The sequence below is a fragment of the Heloderma suspectum genome, chromosome 1 (genome assembly GCF_057233095.1).
Source record: "Heloderma suspectum isolate Gila_16-S chromosome 1, 16-S_ref, whole genome shotgun sequence".
In the NCBI taxonomy this organism is placed as follows: Eukaryota; Metazoa; Chordata; class Lepidosauria; order Squamata; family Helodermatidae; genus Heloderma; species Heloderma suspectum.
Window position 1 is genome coordinate 332441498 of NC_139458.1, and position 14026 is coordinate 332455523.

At 45.6% G+C, this 14026-nt stretch overlaps 1 protein-coding gene across 5 annotated transcripts in view; it reads left to right on the forward strand.

Annotated features, from left to right (window-relative positions):
* The window catches only part of TRMT11 (tRNA methyltransferase 11), a 104018-nt gene that overhangs the window by 50449 nt on the left and 39543 nt on the right, over nucleotides 1-14026 (forward strand). For 4 of the 5 annotated variants that reach the window (XR_014786681.1, XR_014786682.1, XR_014786680.1 and 1 more), the window contains exon 18: nucleotides 10-11658. The gene's annotated coding sequence lies outside the window, so the exon portion shown is untranslated. The remainder of the gene's footprint in view (nucleotides 1-9; nucleotides 11659-14026) is intronic. The other variant, XR_014786683.1, reaches the window with a different exon arrangement.

Genomic DNA, 14026 nt, shown 5'->3' on the forward strand with positions numbered 1-14026 from the left:
ATATTTTAGCCCTCTGTTGCCTTCAGCCCCGCCCACCACTGGAATGTGAGAGCTTCTCTGAAATGGTATTCGGCCCTGAAAGAACAAGTCCCCTCCCCCCCACCGTTCTAGGTGGATGACTAGTAAATCCAGCTCTTATCTGTAGTAGGACAAGAGATGATCAAGAACTGCTTATCTACTGCCTAAGTTTTATTATTGGGTCTGCCTTCATGATGCTTGAATTTATCAAACACAATACAAAATAGTGACTAGATGATGTGTGTACGTGTGCGCGCACGTGCGTACACATTCGACTCTGTTAACTCCACAAGAACACAGAGGATCCAGGCGCCAATACACCCCCGGTAGACTTTTTGGCATGCTAGGCAACTATGAATTTCTCACCACTATAGCCAACCTGCCACCCTCTGAGTAGATAGCTGCTTTATACACCTATATACAGATCTGCCACTTTGGTGGCTAAATAAACTGAAATATTTAACATTTGCACAAGCACCTTTACATTCGGCTTCAGAAATTCCCCAGCAACCCACAAAGTGCCAGCAAAAATATATGCTAGAAGCATAGGGAACCACCTTATGTTGTCTATGGGCAGGAGCTCTCGAGGGTTTCAGGAAGAGGTCTTCAACAGCTCTGAGTGGAAATTCCAGAGACCGAACCAGAGACAATCTGCGTGCCCAACACATGTTCTACCTCCGAGCTACTGCCTTGCAGCACGCACCCCAGGGAACATTTAAAAACTGCAGATTTCAAAGGTGCACAGAGGTAAGGAAAGAAGGCCTGCTGTGGTGTAATGCTAAAGGAGACATTAGCCTGCACATTTTGCCCTAAAGCTGCTGAACATCTGGACAGGACTGCTTTAGGCAGCTACCAAATTGTTAAGGTAGTCTGGCACTTGATTGCACCTAGGCCATTTCATGCCATTGGCCTCAGGAGGCCCTCCCGTGTGGCCTGATTGAGACCCAATTTTGCAGTGTGTGAAAGCACCAAAATGCATATTTGAATTAATGATCCAATGGATGAGAAAAGTGAGAACACAGAGAGAGGTCTGAGTGCCATTTGAGATGACCATCAAAATTTATCAGCTGGACACTTCACTTCTGCTACTTCTCTGTGAACATGCTGCTTTGGTTTTATTACTTTTGTTTTATTTATTACAATCTGAGCATATGAACAATCTAAAAAAATAATAAAGGCTGTGTCAGAACTATGGTTTTTTTTTAACCAAGCTGGTAGAAATTAGTCCTTTGCCCACAATTAGATGAAGCTCAGTTTTTTTCTTAAAACATTCCTGTTTCATGGAAAAACAAAATACATTGTGGTTTCATTTTGAGGATCAGAAAGGTCTTTCCTGAAATGAAAGGCTATTTTTTTTCCAGGTGAAAATGGAGGGGAAAGAAACTCATCCAGTTCCATTGTTGGTAAAATAAGTTCAAATGCCAGAGAACTATGGGCTTTTGTTGCATCAAATGCTGTGTATTGTCTGAGTCACATAAGTCTTTGTGTGCTAGAGAAACAATTGTTCTAATATCTCAGCAAACCTTCCTCTGCATGTCAGTCCATGTCTAGATGAAATGGTTGTTTGTTTCATAGAGCTATTTGTGCACTTTAAAACCAATTTAAATGTTGTAGCCGGGCAATACAAAAGCTCCACCAAGAAAACCTGAATTCTACAAACTGTATAAATTCTGCAAATTGGTTGCAGCAGAAGGAGAGGCGAGACAGTGAGGACCCATCTGTTGGCTCAGATGGAACCAACTGACATTTTGGTTCTGCTCTGTTCTCCTCCCAGAATGGCCTCTGTCAGCAACCATCCCATCTGGCTGTATCTAAAGGAGGCCCCCTCCATTGGCTTGGTTGGCACTAATTTAGGGATGTTGCAACCAACTAAATGCAGGCATTGCCTACATGACCTTTGTATTGTAGCTTCCATTATAGCTATCATAAGCACTAGAAACTTTCTTTTAAAAAAACATGTTTTAATTTTTTTTTCATGGAACTGAATTCTGTACCCAGTACCATGATCTGTAGCATTTCTGCACTTCTGCTGAATTGCAGCACACACAAACTCTGTTTATAGACAGAGATGTACTTCATAAGATGTTCTTAGTAACACCAGCACTAGTAGATGGAATATCTGGAGAAGGGGACCTGCCGTCATTGCTGCTCCCAGCTCTTCCTTTTCCTTGCTGCCAGCCCCATCTAGAAAGATGAGGGAGCCAGCTGTGAGACATCAAGCCTAGTGAGAACTCCCCACCCGCCTGACTGTTATTCTCTGAAAATAACCCCGTAAGTAAGAACCGAACCACCACAAAATGGAGACAGCTTGGGAGGATACCATGGTCAATGGTATCAAAACCAAGATCAAGAAGTAACAGGGTCACACTCTCCCTAACCTCTCCTGAAGAAGGTAATTCATCAGGACAACCAGGGCCGATTCAATCCTGAAACTGGCCTAAACCAAGACAGGAATGGATCAAGATAATCTTCCAGAGTTCTGGATTCCATCCAAAAGCACTTGCAGCTAAGACACCATGACACTCTCAATGTCCTTACCTAGATAGGGGGAATTTGTGACTGGACGACAGTAAGTATAAACCTCTGGATCCAGGGAGGGTTTTTTCAGGACTGCTTGCACCCCCGCCTCCTTCAAGGGACCATTCCATTGTACAATGATGTGTTCATCACTCCCCCAATCCATCCAGCCAACCTCCACCCCCCATGGCTAGCTCAAAGGAGCCATGATGGGCAAGTGTTGAGAGAGCGCATGGTAGGTTGTGCAGGTGCAGGCATCCTGTCAGCATCCTCAGGCTTCAAAAACTGAAACCGATCCCACAAAACAGGATAAGATCATGGACTGGACACCTCAACAGACACTGTACCAACAGCAGCATTTAAGTCAGCATGAAGGTGGGCGATATTCTTGAAGCGTCTTGCAAACTTGCCACAGTTATATGTCACCTTTCAGGGCAGAAACTTTCCAAAGAGGCTTATATCAAAACCATAATATGCAATGTCAGTCAAACTACAATATAAAATGAATGTCCAAATCCCAATCCCCCTCCAGGCCCACAGCTGCTATTTCAAAATGAGCAGACTAATGCTGGCAAGAGTAATTTGCTGCAAAACTTGTGAAGTTGAAGGAGAAATGGTTTTGTAAAATGGCTCCCCACCACCACCATTTCGTTTTGCAGATTTTTCAGCATGTTTAGTTGGGAATAAGTCTCATTGAACTCAGTGGGGCTTACTTCTACTTAGACATGCACAGAATTACACTGTCAGAGTGCAGTCCTATGCACGTTAAGACAAACTTAAGTCCTACAACTCCCAGCATTCCTCAACCAGGTCTGGGAGTTGTAGGACTTCTTTCTGTCTAAACATGCATATAATTGCACCCTTAACCTCTGATTCCCTATCGCCCCCCTTCAAATACGGCATATGTGCCTTTTAAACCATTAGGTCTGCTTTTGAATAAAGCATCTTTTGAGGTTTTGCAAGACAGTTTTATTTATGTCATGCTTTTGCTGAAAAATCAACAAAGCAATTTCAATGTGAGTGAAATGACTTCAAAATAAAGTATCATTGTTATTTCAAACTAATCCTTAAGCAGACATGTTAGCAAGCCCATGCATTTAAAAAGACATCTAGTTTTTCCTGAGTGACATGTCCTTGTAGCTTATTTAATCTTATTTTTGATCTATTTCATTTCAATAGTTTTTTTAAAGTATCTGTGCTCTCATTGCCATTTTTATCTGTGCATTTTAATTGTTTCTCATTGAATGGTTTGTTTTTGGAAGCCACTTCGGATACTTAAACAGAAAAGTGGCATATCAGTATTTTAAATCAATCAGTGCTCACCCACATCACAATGGTCATCTGAATGTTACTGAAACGGCTGAACGCAACTGTTTTGATGATCCTCTAAATCTTCCACCAGCTCTTACATGTGACTAGTAGTTGCCAACAACTACAGCTGGATTAGAACCAGTGTAGTTATTCTTAAACTAGGAATGTCCAATAAAGAAACAAAATGAGACATGGTACTTGACGGAGTGATACAGTTCTATCTGTATGAAGTCATTTTCTAAGGTGCAAAAATGCACGTTACTGCTTCTGTAGCCCACATAAGGAGTTAGCGTTGGAACCCAAGAACTTCTGGCTCCCAATCTCCATGCTCATTTTGCTAAACCACACTGGGATTAAACTAGCTGAAGCAGACTGGGTTGTAGATTTGAGAGAGAACCTGTTCTGCCTCTTATTAATGGAAAAGACTTGAAAATAGCAGCAATAATTTGTTAATTTCTTTCTCATGCAAAAGCAGTTAGAGTATAACAGAATCATTTACTAGAGAATATGTCTTTAATTTATCTTCTTTAATTATTGCTCATCTTTAGCAACATCTGGTTCCAATTTTTCTATTAGAAAGTTTGCATGTTTAAATCAGTTCTGGCTGGTGTTTCATTTGTCCTTGTTTTCATTTTCTACTGAGCTGGTTTATTCCCATGGTGGGAAAGGGTTAGCGTTGCTTTCTTTCACAAAGCATAATAAATCAAGCAAGGGTTCTAATGTCACATCATTATTACCATGTAGGCATGCCCAGTAACAAATCCTACAGATTGCGTTGTGAATGTGCTTGGGAGCCAAGCATTGCCAAGAGAAGGCTGCTTTCCTGTTTCTTTGAGGAGGCAGAAAACATTTATGAAAAAGTGTGTGTGTGTGTGGGGGGGTCCTTATGCAAAATTTCCCAAAATTTAGTTTGGGGTGTTCCCTCGGCTTGGGATGTATTACAAAGGGACAGAATTAGAGAAGACATTACTTTAGCGATCAGGTCTCTCAAGTACACCACAATCACCTAATTCTACTCCTGCCAAATGAATTTTTTTGGAGGCTTCAAGAGCAAATAGGGAATAAAGAACTGGTTTGGTCCAGCATGTTCATCATTCTCAAAATTTTGAGGGCCCCTCCATGCTGAATGTCTGTTTGTTCTCTAGCATAGGTTCCATCTGCAAGTTTCACCTTTGCAATGAATGGCCATGTGGCTGACAAGTCAATGTAATACAATTTCGATCCACGTACCTTCATTCATGTATGAAGCTGCCTTATACTGAGTCAGATATTTGGTCCATCTAGTCCAGTACTGTCTATGTCATGAGTGGGCAGCCTCCAGTCCACAGGCCTAATCTTGCTCATGGAGATTGCCCATCTGGTCTGCAGAGGCTTGAGCTCCCTCTGCAGGCCCTTTGTCCTCCCCAACCCCTGGAGGCTTTGAGAAGAGGTGGGCAGAGGAGTCCCCTTGTGATCAGAGAACAAGGGATTCCCTTGGGGGAGCAGGGAAATACTTCCCACCACCTTTTCCCATGTGGGTGTATTCCATCTGGGAGCAGCTCTCCAAGTCTCAGGCATAGCAGTCTTCCTTTAACTGAATGTACAATAGATTCAGCATGGGACCTACTACATGAACATCTTGCTCTACCACAGAGCTATGATTCCTTAATAATGATCTAGTAGTTGTCGGTCCATGCTGAACTCCGGTGCAGGGAGGGTGGGAGATTTCCCTCAGGTACAGTTAAACTGAAATGGTGTCCAATTATTTGGGTGTTAGTATTTGCTGCTATAGAGTGTAATGGAAGGCGTAGAGAAGGCATGGAAAGGTAGGTCTCCAGATGTTTTGAACTTCAACTTCCACTGTATTCCTGACCAATGATCACGTTGGCAGGGGCTTCTGGGAGTTGATGTCCAAGACACCTAGAGATCTACCTTCTGCCCACCCCTGGCTTAGAGGACATATCAGTCAAGAAGCTGGACAAGAATTTGATTGTCTCTCTCCAACAAGAACAGAACCACACAGGAACTTCCTGACATGACCCAGATACAACTAAGTTCTTCTTCGTGGTCTCTGTGCATCACATACATATGGGCTCTGCGCCTGCGCGGAGCCTCAATTCGGGAAACTTCTATAGCTGAGGAATTCTGGTAAGAACCCCTCCCCCACCGTCCCACTGCATGTACACTGCATGAACTCCAGTGGGGTTCCCGCTCAGTCCCCCAGGTCTTCATCGACTGCCATTGTGGTAGCACTCGATCGAAGGGACTTTTCGTTAGGCTTTGGCTGAGGAGAAAATTATATTGTTTTTTTTCTGGCTGTCTCTCTTCTTCCTCTAGTTCTCTGCCTTTAACTGTTTTATCGTTTTGGTTACAATTTTATTTCTGTCTTGTGATCTTTGGTCATGTGGAGCCTTTGGGCATATGGCTATTAAGGCCCCTTTCCGAAAGTGCATGTGTTGTGGGGGAAAATTGTCTCCCATGGACAGGCACTCCTTGTGCCTTCTCTGCCTGGGTGAAGCTCATATCGTGAAGGCCTGCCATCATTGTATGTCTTTTAGTAAGCAGGCGAGAAAAAAACACACTGATAGACTTAAAACGATCCTGTGGGGAAAGGCTCTGAAAGCAGCAGATGCCCCTAAACAGACCATGGCGTCGGTTTCAGATCAGCGGAAAAGTCAGCCTAAGGGCACAGATAAGGCTCCTCAGAAAGAGGTTTCCAAGAAGTTGGTGAATTTGCCTTAGGGATGTACGAATCCCTTACCTGGTTCCGGTTGGGGTATCTGCTGGGGGGGCGGGGGCAATCCGTTCCTCCCCCCCAGAATCCTAGCCGGCTCCGCTCTGCTACCATGCTGCGGAGCCACCAGCCTGGCTGATCTGCAGCAGGGCCTCCAGCCGCTTCTGGGCTGGTGTAGACACAAATGGCGTCCTGTGTAGGGGACACCATTTGCGTCCGTATGGTAGCCCGTGATAGGCTATGTAAATATTTACATAGCCTATCACTGATAAAGCAGGGACGCAAATGGCGGCCGCTACACCATTTGTGTGGCCGCCTTTACCGTGATAGGCTACGTAAATACTTACGTAGCCTATCATGGCAAAGAGCAGGGGCTCAAATGGCGTAGTGGCCGCCATTTGCGTCCTTGCTCTTTGCCGTGATAGGCTACGTAAATACTTACGTAGCCTATCACGGCTGCCTGCAAGCAGGCAAATGGCAGCCGCTACGATGGCTGCCATTTGCGGCTGCAACAGCTCAGCAGCAGCTGGCCGGGACACCAGCTGGAGCTGCTGCCGCCAGAGCTGCCGCTGCCTCCGCATCTGCCCCAGGTAAGCTCCGTCCCGGGGGGATTCCACAGGGTGGCAGGAGGCCATTCTGCCACGGATTCCACGGGGGCGGATTCTAAAGAATTCTAAAGAATCCGGCCTCACTGGACTCTGTGGCAGAATTCTCTGACATCCCTAATTTGCCTGCCCAGTCAGCTGTGGCTCTAACCACCGGCCGTTCTGACCCTCCAACCCTGGGCCCCTCCTTGGCAGTTTCCCTTGCCAAAAGGTTGTCGAAAAAGGTGAGATCTTCTTATTCATCCAAAGTCAGGAAGAGAAAGAACAAGGCGAAGGAGTCAAAAAAGCTCACTTCCTGACCTGGAACCCCAGCTCAGCTGCTGGAGCCACGTCCGATGTTAAGATTCGCCGATTCCAATGGTTTCAGTGCCTTCGATATCGACCACGGCACCACCAACGCCTTCCATGTGGGAAGGGGAGCTTAGAGACTTGACACCGACTCGGGATCGTGGAGAGGTCAGGTTCGACCAAACGCATATTCAATGTGGAGATTTCTCCCTGTGTTCGGCTTACTCCACCTACTCCTAAAGGGGCGAGCGGCCACCCGAGTTTCCACAGCCTTGGTACAGAGTCAGGTCTCATTCCCCTCACTCAGATTGGGAAAGAGGATCGGATTGGTCTCATCCTCTGCCGCGTCGTTACGGGTGGGATGATTGGAACTATTATTGACCTGCAGTGGCAAGAGTGTTGGACTGGGAGCTGGGAGATCCGGGTTCTAGTCCCCACTCAGCCATGGAAGCTCACTGGGTGACTTTGGGCCAGTCACAGACTCTCAGCCCAACCCACCTCGCAGGGTGGTTGTTGTGAGGATAAAATGGAGAGGAGGAGGATAATGTAAGCCGCCTTGGGTTCCTTGCAAGAGGAAGAAAGGCGGGGTATAAATGCAATAAATAAATAAATAAATAAATAAATAAAATATGATCATTACGTTTTCTCCGGTGATTATCAGCGTGACCGTGATGCCTATTCGTTGGCTGCTTTAGCTCAGCCACTGCCTCAGGAGATGGTTATGCTGCCACCGCCTCTGCCACCACTGGTACAGGTGCCCTCTGCTGCATTGCCAGTGCTATGGCTGTCTCACCAACTGGCTCTGGAAACATTAGCTACGCAGAGCCCGGACAGAGGCAAAGCTCTTTCTCCACTCCCCCAGGCGGAGTCCCCAAAGCCTGATGCCCGGCGGATATCTTCCAGCTCCCCAGGGGAAGATTACCAGTCTGACTCGGCTTCGGTCTCATCCATTCCGTGGTTGCTGTTGTCACCTGATGTCGCCGTGGGCTCCCAGGACCCACTGTCCTCCTCGGAGGATATGGGTCATTTTGCAGAACAAGTTTCCAGATTGGCCCAGTGACTTGATCTTAAGACTCAACAGCCCATGGAGAGAGTTAAGGACCTGGTGTTCGATGTCCTCCACACTGATTCAGCCACTCCGATTGCCATTCAATTTCTTCGACTGTATTACAGGCAGTACAGCTGCCCTGGAAGGCTCCGTCTTCCATGACTCCGATCTCTAAACAGCTGGAGACCATGTATAGAATACAAGAGAAGGAAGCAAAGCTTTTATTCACCCATCCTCCACCCAGTTCAGTCGCTGTGGAGTCATCACAGGGCAGGTCTCATCCGGTGCATTCTTTCCCGGTAGACAAGGAGGGCAGGAGACTAGATTTGATGGGAAGAAGTATCTACTTCTCTGCTTCCCTTGGACTATGGGTTACAAATTATCAAGCAACTATGGCTCGGTATCAGCTTTTTCTATGGGAAAAAATTGGCTCCCTCTGCAACTACCTACCAGATGATCAACGTAAACTGGCAAGTGTTTTTCAAGCAGAGGCCATGAAGGTAGCAAGGCAACAAATTAACACTGCCAGACACCAAGCTGATTGTGATGCCAAGGCTATCGCGCTTTGCAGACTTGCTTGGTTGAGGTCGGCGGGCCTTGCACAGGAGGCTCGTTCTCGTATCAGAGACCTCCCTTTTGATGGTGAGGGTTCATTTAACTCCAAAACCGACAAGGCCATGGATGCTATTCAAAAGGCCAAGAATACAGCAAGGAAGATGGGTCTCTCGCAGGCTCCACTGCCATTTAGTCAATGCCACTGGTATCGACAGTCGGCTTTCAGTCAGTCTCGACCTCATCAGGATTGAGCACTACGGCAGCAACAAGGTTTCCAACAGAAATGCCAATTTGCTTCAACATCACGTTTCCAGTCTTCTTGTAAGAGGCCTGACTTTACAAAGAAGCAACGTCTTTGACTGTCCCCTGGAACTGCCTCTTCCCCAGGATCATCTTCCCCTTTTCCACTCCCGCCTCACAGCCTTTTTTCCATCATGGCAGAGAATAACAATGGACTTGTGGGTCCTTGGTATTATTCATCGAGGTTACAGAATCGAGTTCAACACTCTTCCCCCTTTCTCGGGCATCACATCGGTGCCATCATCCCCACTACTTCACGAAGATGTAGACAACCTCCTTTTGAAGGGAGCAATCAAACCGGTCCCTCTGATAGAGCTGCACGAGGGCTTCTACTCCCGATATTTTGCGGTGCCCAAAAAGGGCGGTGGACTTCGCCCAATTCTGGATCTCAGAGGGGTCAATCTGTTCATTCCACCCAGAAAGTTCAGAATGACCACATTGACTTCGATCATACCCTTGCTACAGATGGGAGATTGGTTCATGACCATCGATTTGAAAGACACGTACTTTCATATTGCAATAGAGTAGTTCAGCCAACTTTTTCTCCACTTCTCAGTCAACAGCCTTGCTTACCAGTTCAAGGTGTTGCCATTCGGGCTCACTACAGCTCCACAGGTATTCACAAAATGCATGGTTGTGGTGTGTGCCCATCTCAGGCTCTGTGGGGTCCAGATCTATCCTTACATTGACGATTGGCTCCTAGCCGCTCAATCAAGGACCCGGCTGCTGGAAAGCTTCCAAATTAGGCTGGAACTGTTAGAAGACCTCGGTTTGTTCGTGAACATGGAAAAATAATTCTTAGTGCTATCCCAAGTTGTCCAGTTCATCGGGGCCTCCATAAATTCTGAAGTGGGTCGTGCATTTCTTCCTCGGGATCGAGAACAGGTGCTAATGCAACTTGCGTCAGATGTTCTAGCTTGCTGTATTGTACAAGCCTACACGGGACAGAAACTATTAGGACTCATGGCGGCTACAACTGCAGTGGTCCCATATGCTCGCCTCTGCATGAGGACATTGCAAAACTGGTTTATCAGGGCATTCAACCTGCAGCAAGACTCCCGAGAGTCAGACTACAGCTTACCCCTGCAGTCCAGGCTTCCTTTTGGTGGTAGACTGTGTCACCCAACCTCTTAAGGGGTCTGCCTTTTCAGCTTCCCACACCGACATTGACAGTCATGACAGATACCTCAGTGTCAAATGCATATCAGTTTGGAGAAACCCTTTAGCTCAGGAGGATCATAGATTACTTAAGGAATGTCTCTTGGAGTAGGCGGGTCAATCTGCCCTAGAAAAGACTCTTGATATGCGTTAAGCAATGTGGGGATGGGGTGGGAGTGCTTGCTTAACAGCAGTCTGGCCTGCTTTGGACATATCTAACATCAAGAACAAAGGACAGAACCAAATCTTTGCTTCAGATTAGATTCATGACATTGAAATTCAGTCTGATCTGGCTGAGATTCAAAATTCGTCTTTTTTTCACTGTGCCTTTGTCATTTTAAAGCTTGTTATAATTTGGAAAATTATTTTCCCTTTTGACCCATTTAGCTTGAGGGAAGCTTACACAGCATTTTCAAATTATACCTTCTAGCGTTTTGGAAGGACTTCATTATCACAGTTTGGACTGTGTCTAAGGACCTGCATTTGCAAGCAGAAGAAGTGGAGATTAGGTTTTCTATCTTTTCCACTGTCCCCTGACATCAGAAGGCAAGGGAAGATCAACTAACTCCGCTCTTGTTAGACAGGATGGTTCATATGGATGATCAAAAACATTTTTATAGTTGAGAACGACCAAAGTTTACTGATTAGCTGCAACTAGGCCTTTAGCAAAGTTAGAGCTACAAAAAAAATTCTGAAAAATATATTGTTCATTCTTGTTTTAATAATAGTCTACTTTTGTTCTCTGGAGGATTTTATACAGTTGTTACTCTTAAGCGATTGCTGTAAATGTTCATATATTTTATTTGTGTTGACCTGGTTTCAATTATAGTTGCAAATTTTACTTTCTTCTAAGTCCTGTGGCAAACAGCAATAAATGTGCTTCCAAACAAGGAATTTATAGTGCCATTGCTCTTCCTGATTCACTGAATTTTATGGGGGAACCAGACATCATCTTCACTTGTAGCTTTCCCATGTTTTCCCTTATTGTTTCTTCCATCTTTTCCCTTACTGCAGAAATCCATTAAGAAAGAAAAGACGGACCAGATGCACTATGCCTTCTTATTGGTAGCACTTCCCTCCATTTGGAAGACCCTAAAACTGAATGGCACTGAACTCTCCAGACAGGGATGTTTGCCCCTCTTTAAGTAGGTGCAGTTTCCAGAAATGTAATTCCATGTTAAACCACATCTATCCCAATTCCCACATGTTATCAGCAAAGGTGTAATGTCTATGTCACAGACTGGCAATGCCGTGTTCCACGAGTGGAAGAGAAAACAGGAAAAATAGTGGGCCCACGCTCCTTTTTGCTCTTCCCTTCCTGTGTCATTTTCTGCTGCCAAGCTTCTCTACATTTATCATGTGTTCACCATTCTCTACTCATGGTTGTTTACACATTCTTTAGATGATGTTCTGACCCTCTAATTTCACTTCTGTGTCTAAAGAGCACTTTCAGCAAGTCCTTTTAGAGCAGGGGAAATGCCGTATTATTTCTAAAAGTGAAAGAAAATGCTTTTTTCACTTGTGTATTTGCGCTATTCCACTATAGCACAGTGCCACCTTGTAGCATAAAAGCAGGAAAGGAAACTCTCCATGTAATGCTTGGATCTCAGTTCTGTGACAAAAGTGAAAGTAGATACAGTGGATTAAAAGCCTCATGTAGAAAAGCCCGCTATCAGGTACAAATTTTTATCTCTCTGGCTGCCTCCATCAAACCAGACTTAAAATTCTCTGGATCTCAGGTACCTCCTTTGGAGTTGGCTATTAGTTGTGGGGTGTGGAAGCAAAACAGAAGCCACAACATTTCAGATAAAAGGGTTTAATATTTACTGAAGAAAAATGTGAATAGGAAAAAGTTTTACAATCTGAATTGGTACACACACACACAAATACACAAAAAAACTGTATGAGCAATTGGGTAATAAAAAACCAAGGATAAACAACATCCAGCTAACCTAACTAGGAAAAGGAAAGGTTCCTCCTGTGCAAGCACCGAGTCATTGCGGACTCCTAGAGGGACGCCGCTTTTGCTTGCATTTTCATGGCAGACTATAGCGGGGTGGTTTGCTGTCCTTATTTTATCCAGGTCCTTTCCAAGCATTATCGTACTGCCATTGGTCCTGCTCTCTCGGTCAGTTCTCCAGTTCAGGAGCGCTGGTGCTATCTTTCCTCGGGGACTTTGGTCTTCTTTCCTTCCTTATCAGAACTCGCTGCCTTGATGCTGAGACACACTGACTTCCACACACACAGACAATGGGTTTTAAATAGAGTAAAATGCTTTTATCAGAAAAAAGTAACATGCACACACATCTTCCATACTTAATATGAAAGTATCAGGTTTGTAGTTTGGGGCTCCTAAATCCAGCCTTCAGCGTTGTGGCCCCCTTCCTGTGGAACTTCCTGCCTTTGGAGGTCAGACTGGTGCCAACGTGGCGTTGCTTCTGGTGCCTCCTGAAGACATTGTTATTTCGAGGGGCCTTCCTTGAGTGACCAGCTGCAGTTTATTAAGTTCAGAATCTGTTTCTTTTAAAATGTTTTAGTTGTTATAATATGGTGTTTTATTCTTTCATCTTGTTGTTCACTGCTCCAAAATCTTTGATGTGGAGCGGTATATCAAGATTGTAAATAAAATAAATACATACATTTTCACTTGAGGCACAGGTGGACTCATTGACACTGAATACCTTTTATCAGCTTAGGCTGCTATACCAACTATGGCCTTATCTGGACAGAGATAACCTAGCTACAGTTATCCCTGCTCTGGTAACTAGGGATGTATGAAATCCCTACCTGGCTCCGTGCTGGTCAATCTGCGCTCCATCCCTCCCCCCGGAATCCTCCCTGGCTGGCCCCACTCCGCAGCAGCTCCATGGAGCTGTGGGCCAGGGCCAGCCACAGCCGGAGTTTGGGCCGCTGCCAGGTTGCTGTGGCCACAAATGGCGGCCGTCGTAACCAATCATGGCAAAAGGCAGCCATGCAAATGGCGGCCGCTATGCCATTTGCGTGGCTGCCTTTTGCCGTGATAGGCTACATAAGTATTTACATAGCCTATCACGGCTTACTGCAAGGATGCAAGTGGCGGCCACTACGACGGCCACCATTTGCAGCTGCAGCAGCCCGGCAGTGGCTTGGAAACCAGCCGCCACTGCCGGATCCGCTGCCAGGTACATTCTGCCCCGGGGGGATTCTGTGGGATGGCAGGGTGGGGGAGGCCATTCCGCCACGGATTCCGGGGGGCCGGATCTAAAGAATCCGGCCTCACTGGAGTCCGTAGCGGAATTCTCTGACATACCTACTGGTAACCCCTTTTGGATTACTACAATGCATTATACAAAGGGCTACCTTTGAAAATGGTCCAGAACATTTGGTCCAAAATGGGGCATCAAGATTGTTAACTGGCCAACATGATCATATTATGCAAGTACTTTTCTGTCTGTAGTGGCCGCCAGTCCATTTTCAGGCCTGATTAAAAGTGCTGGTCTTAACATTCAAAGTTAAGAGCAGCACAAATGATCT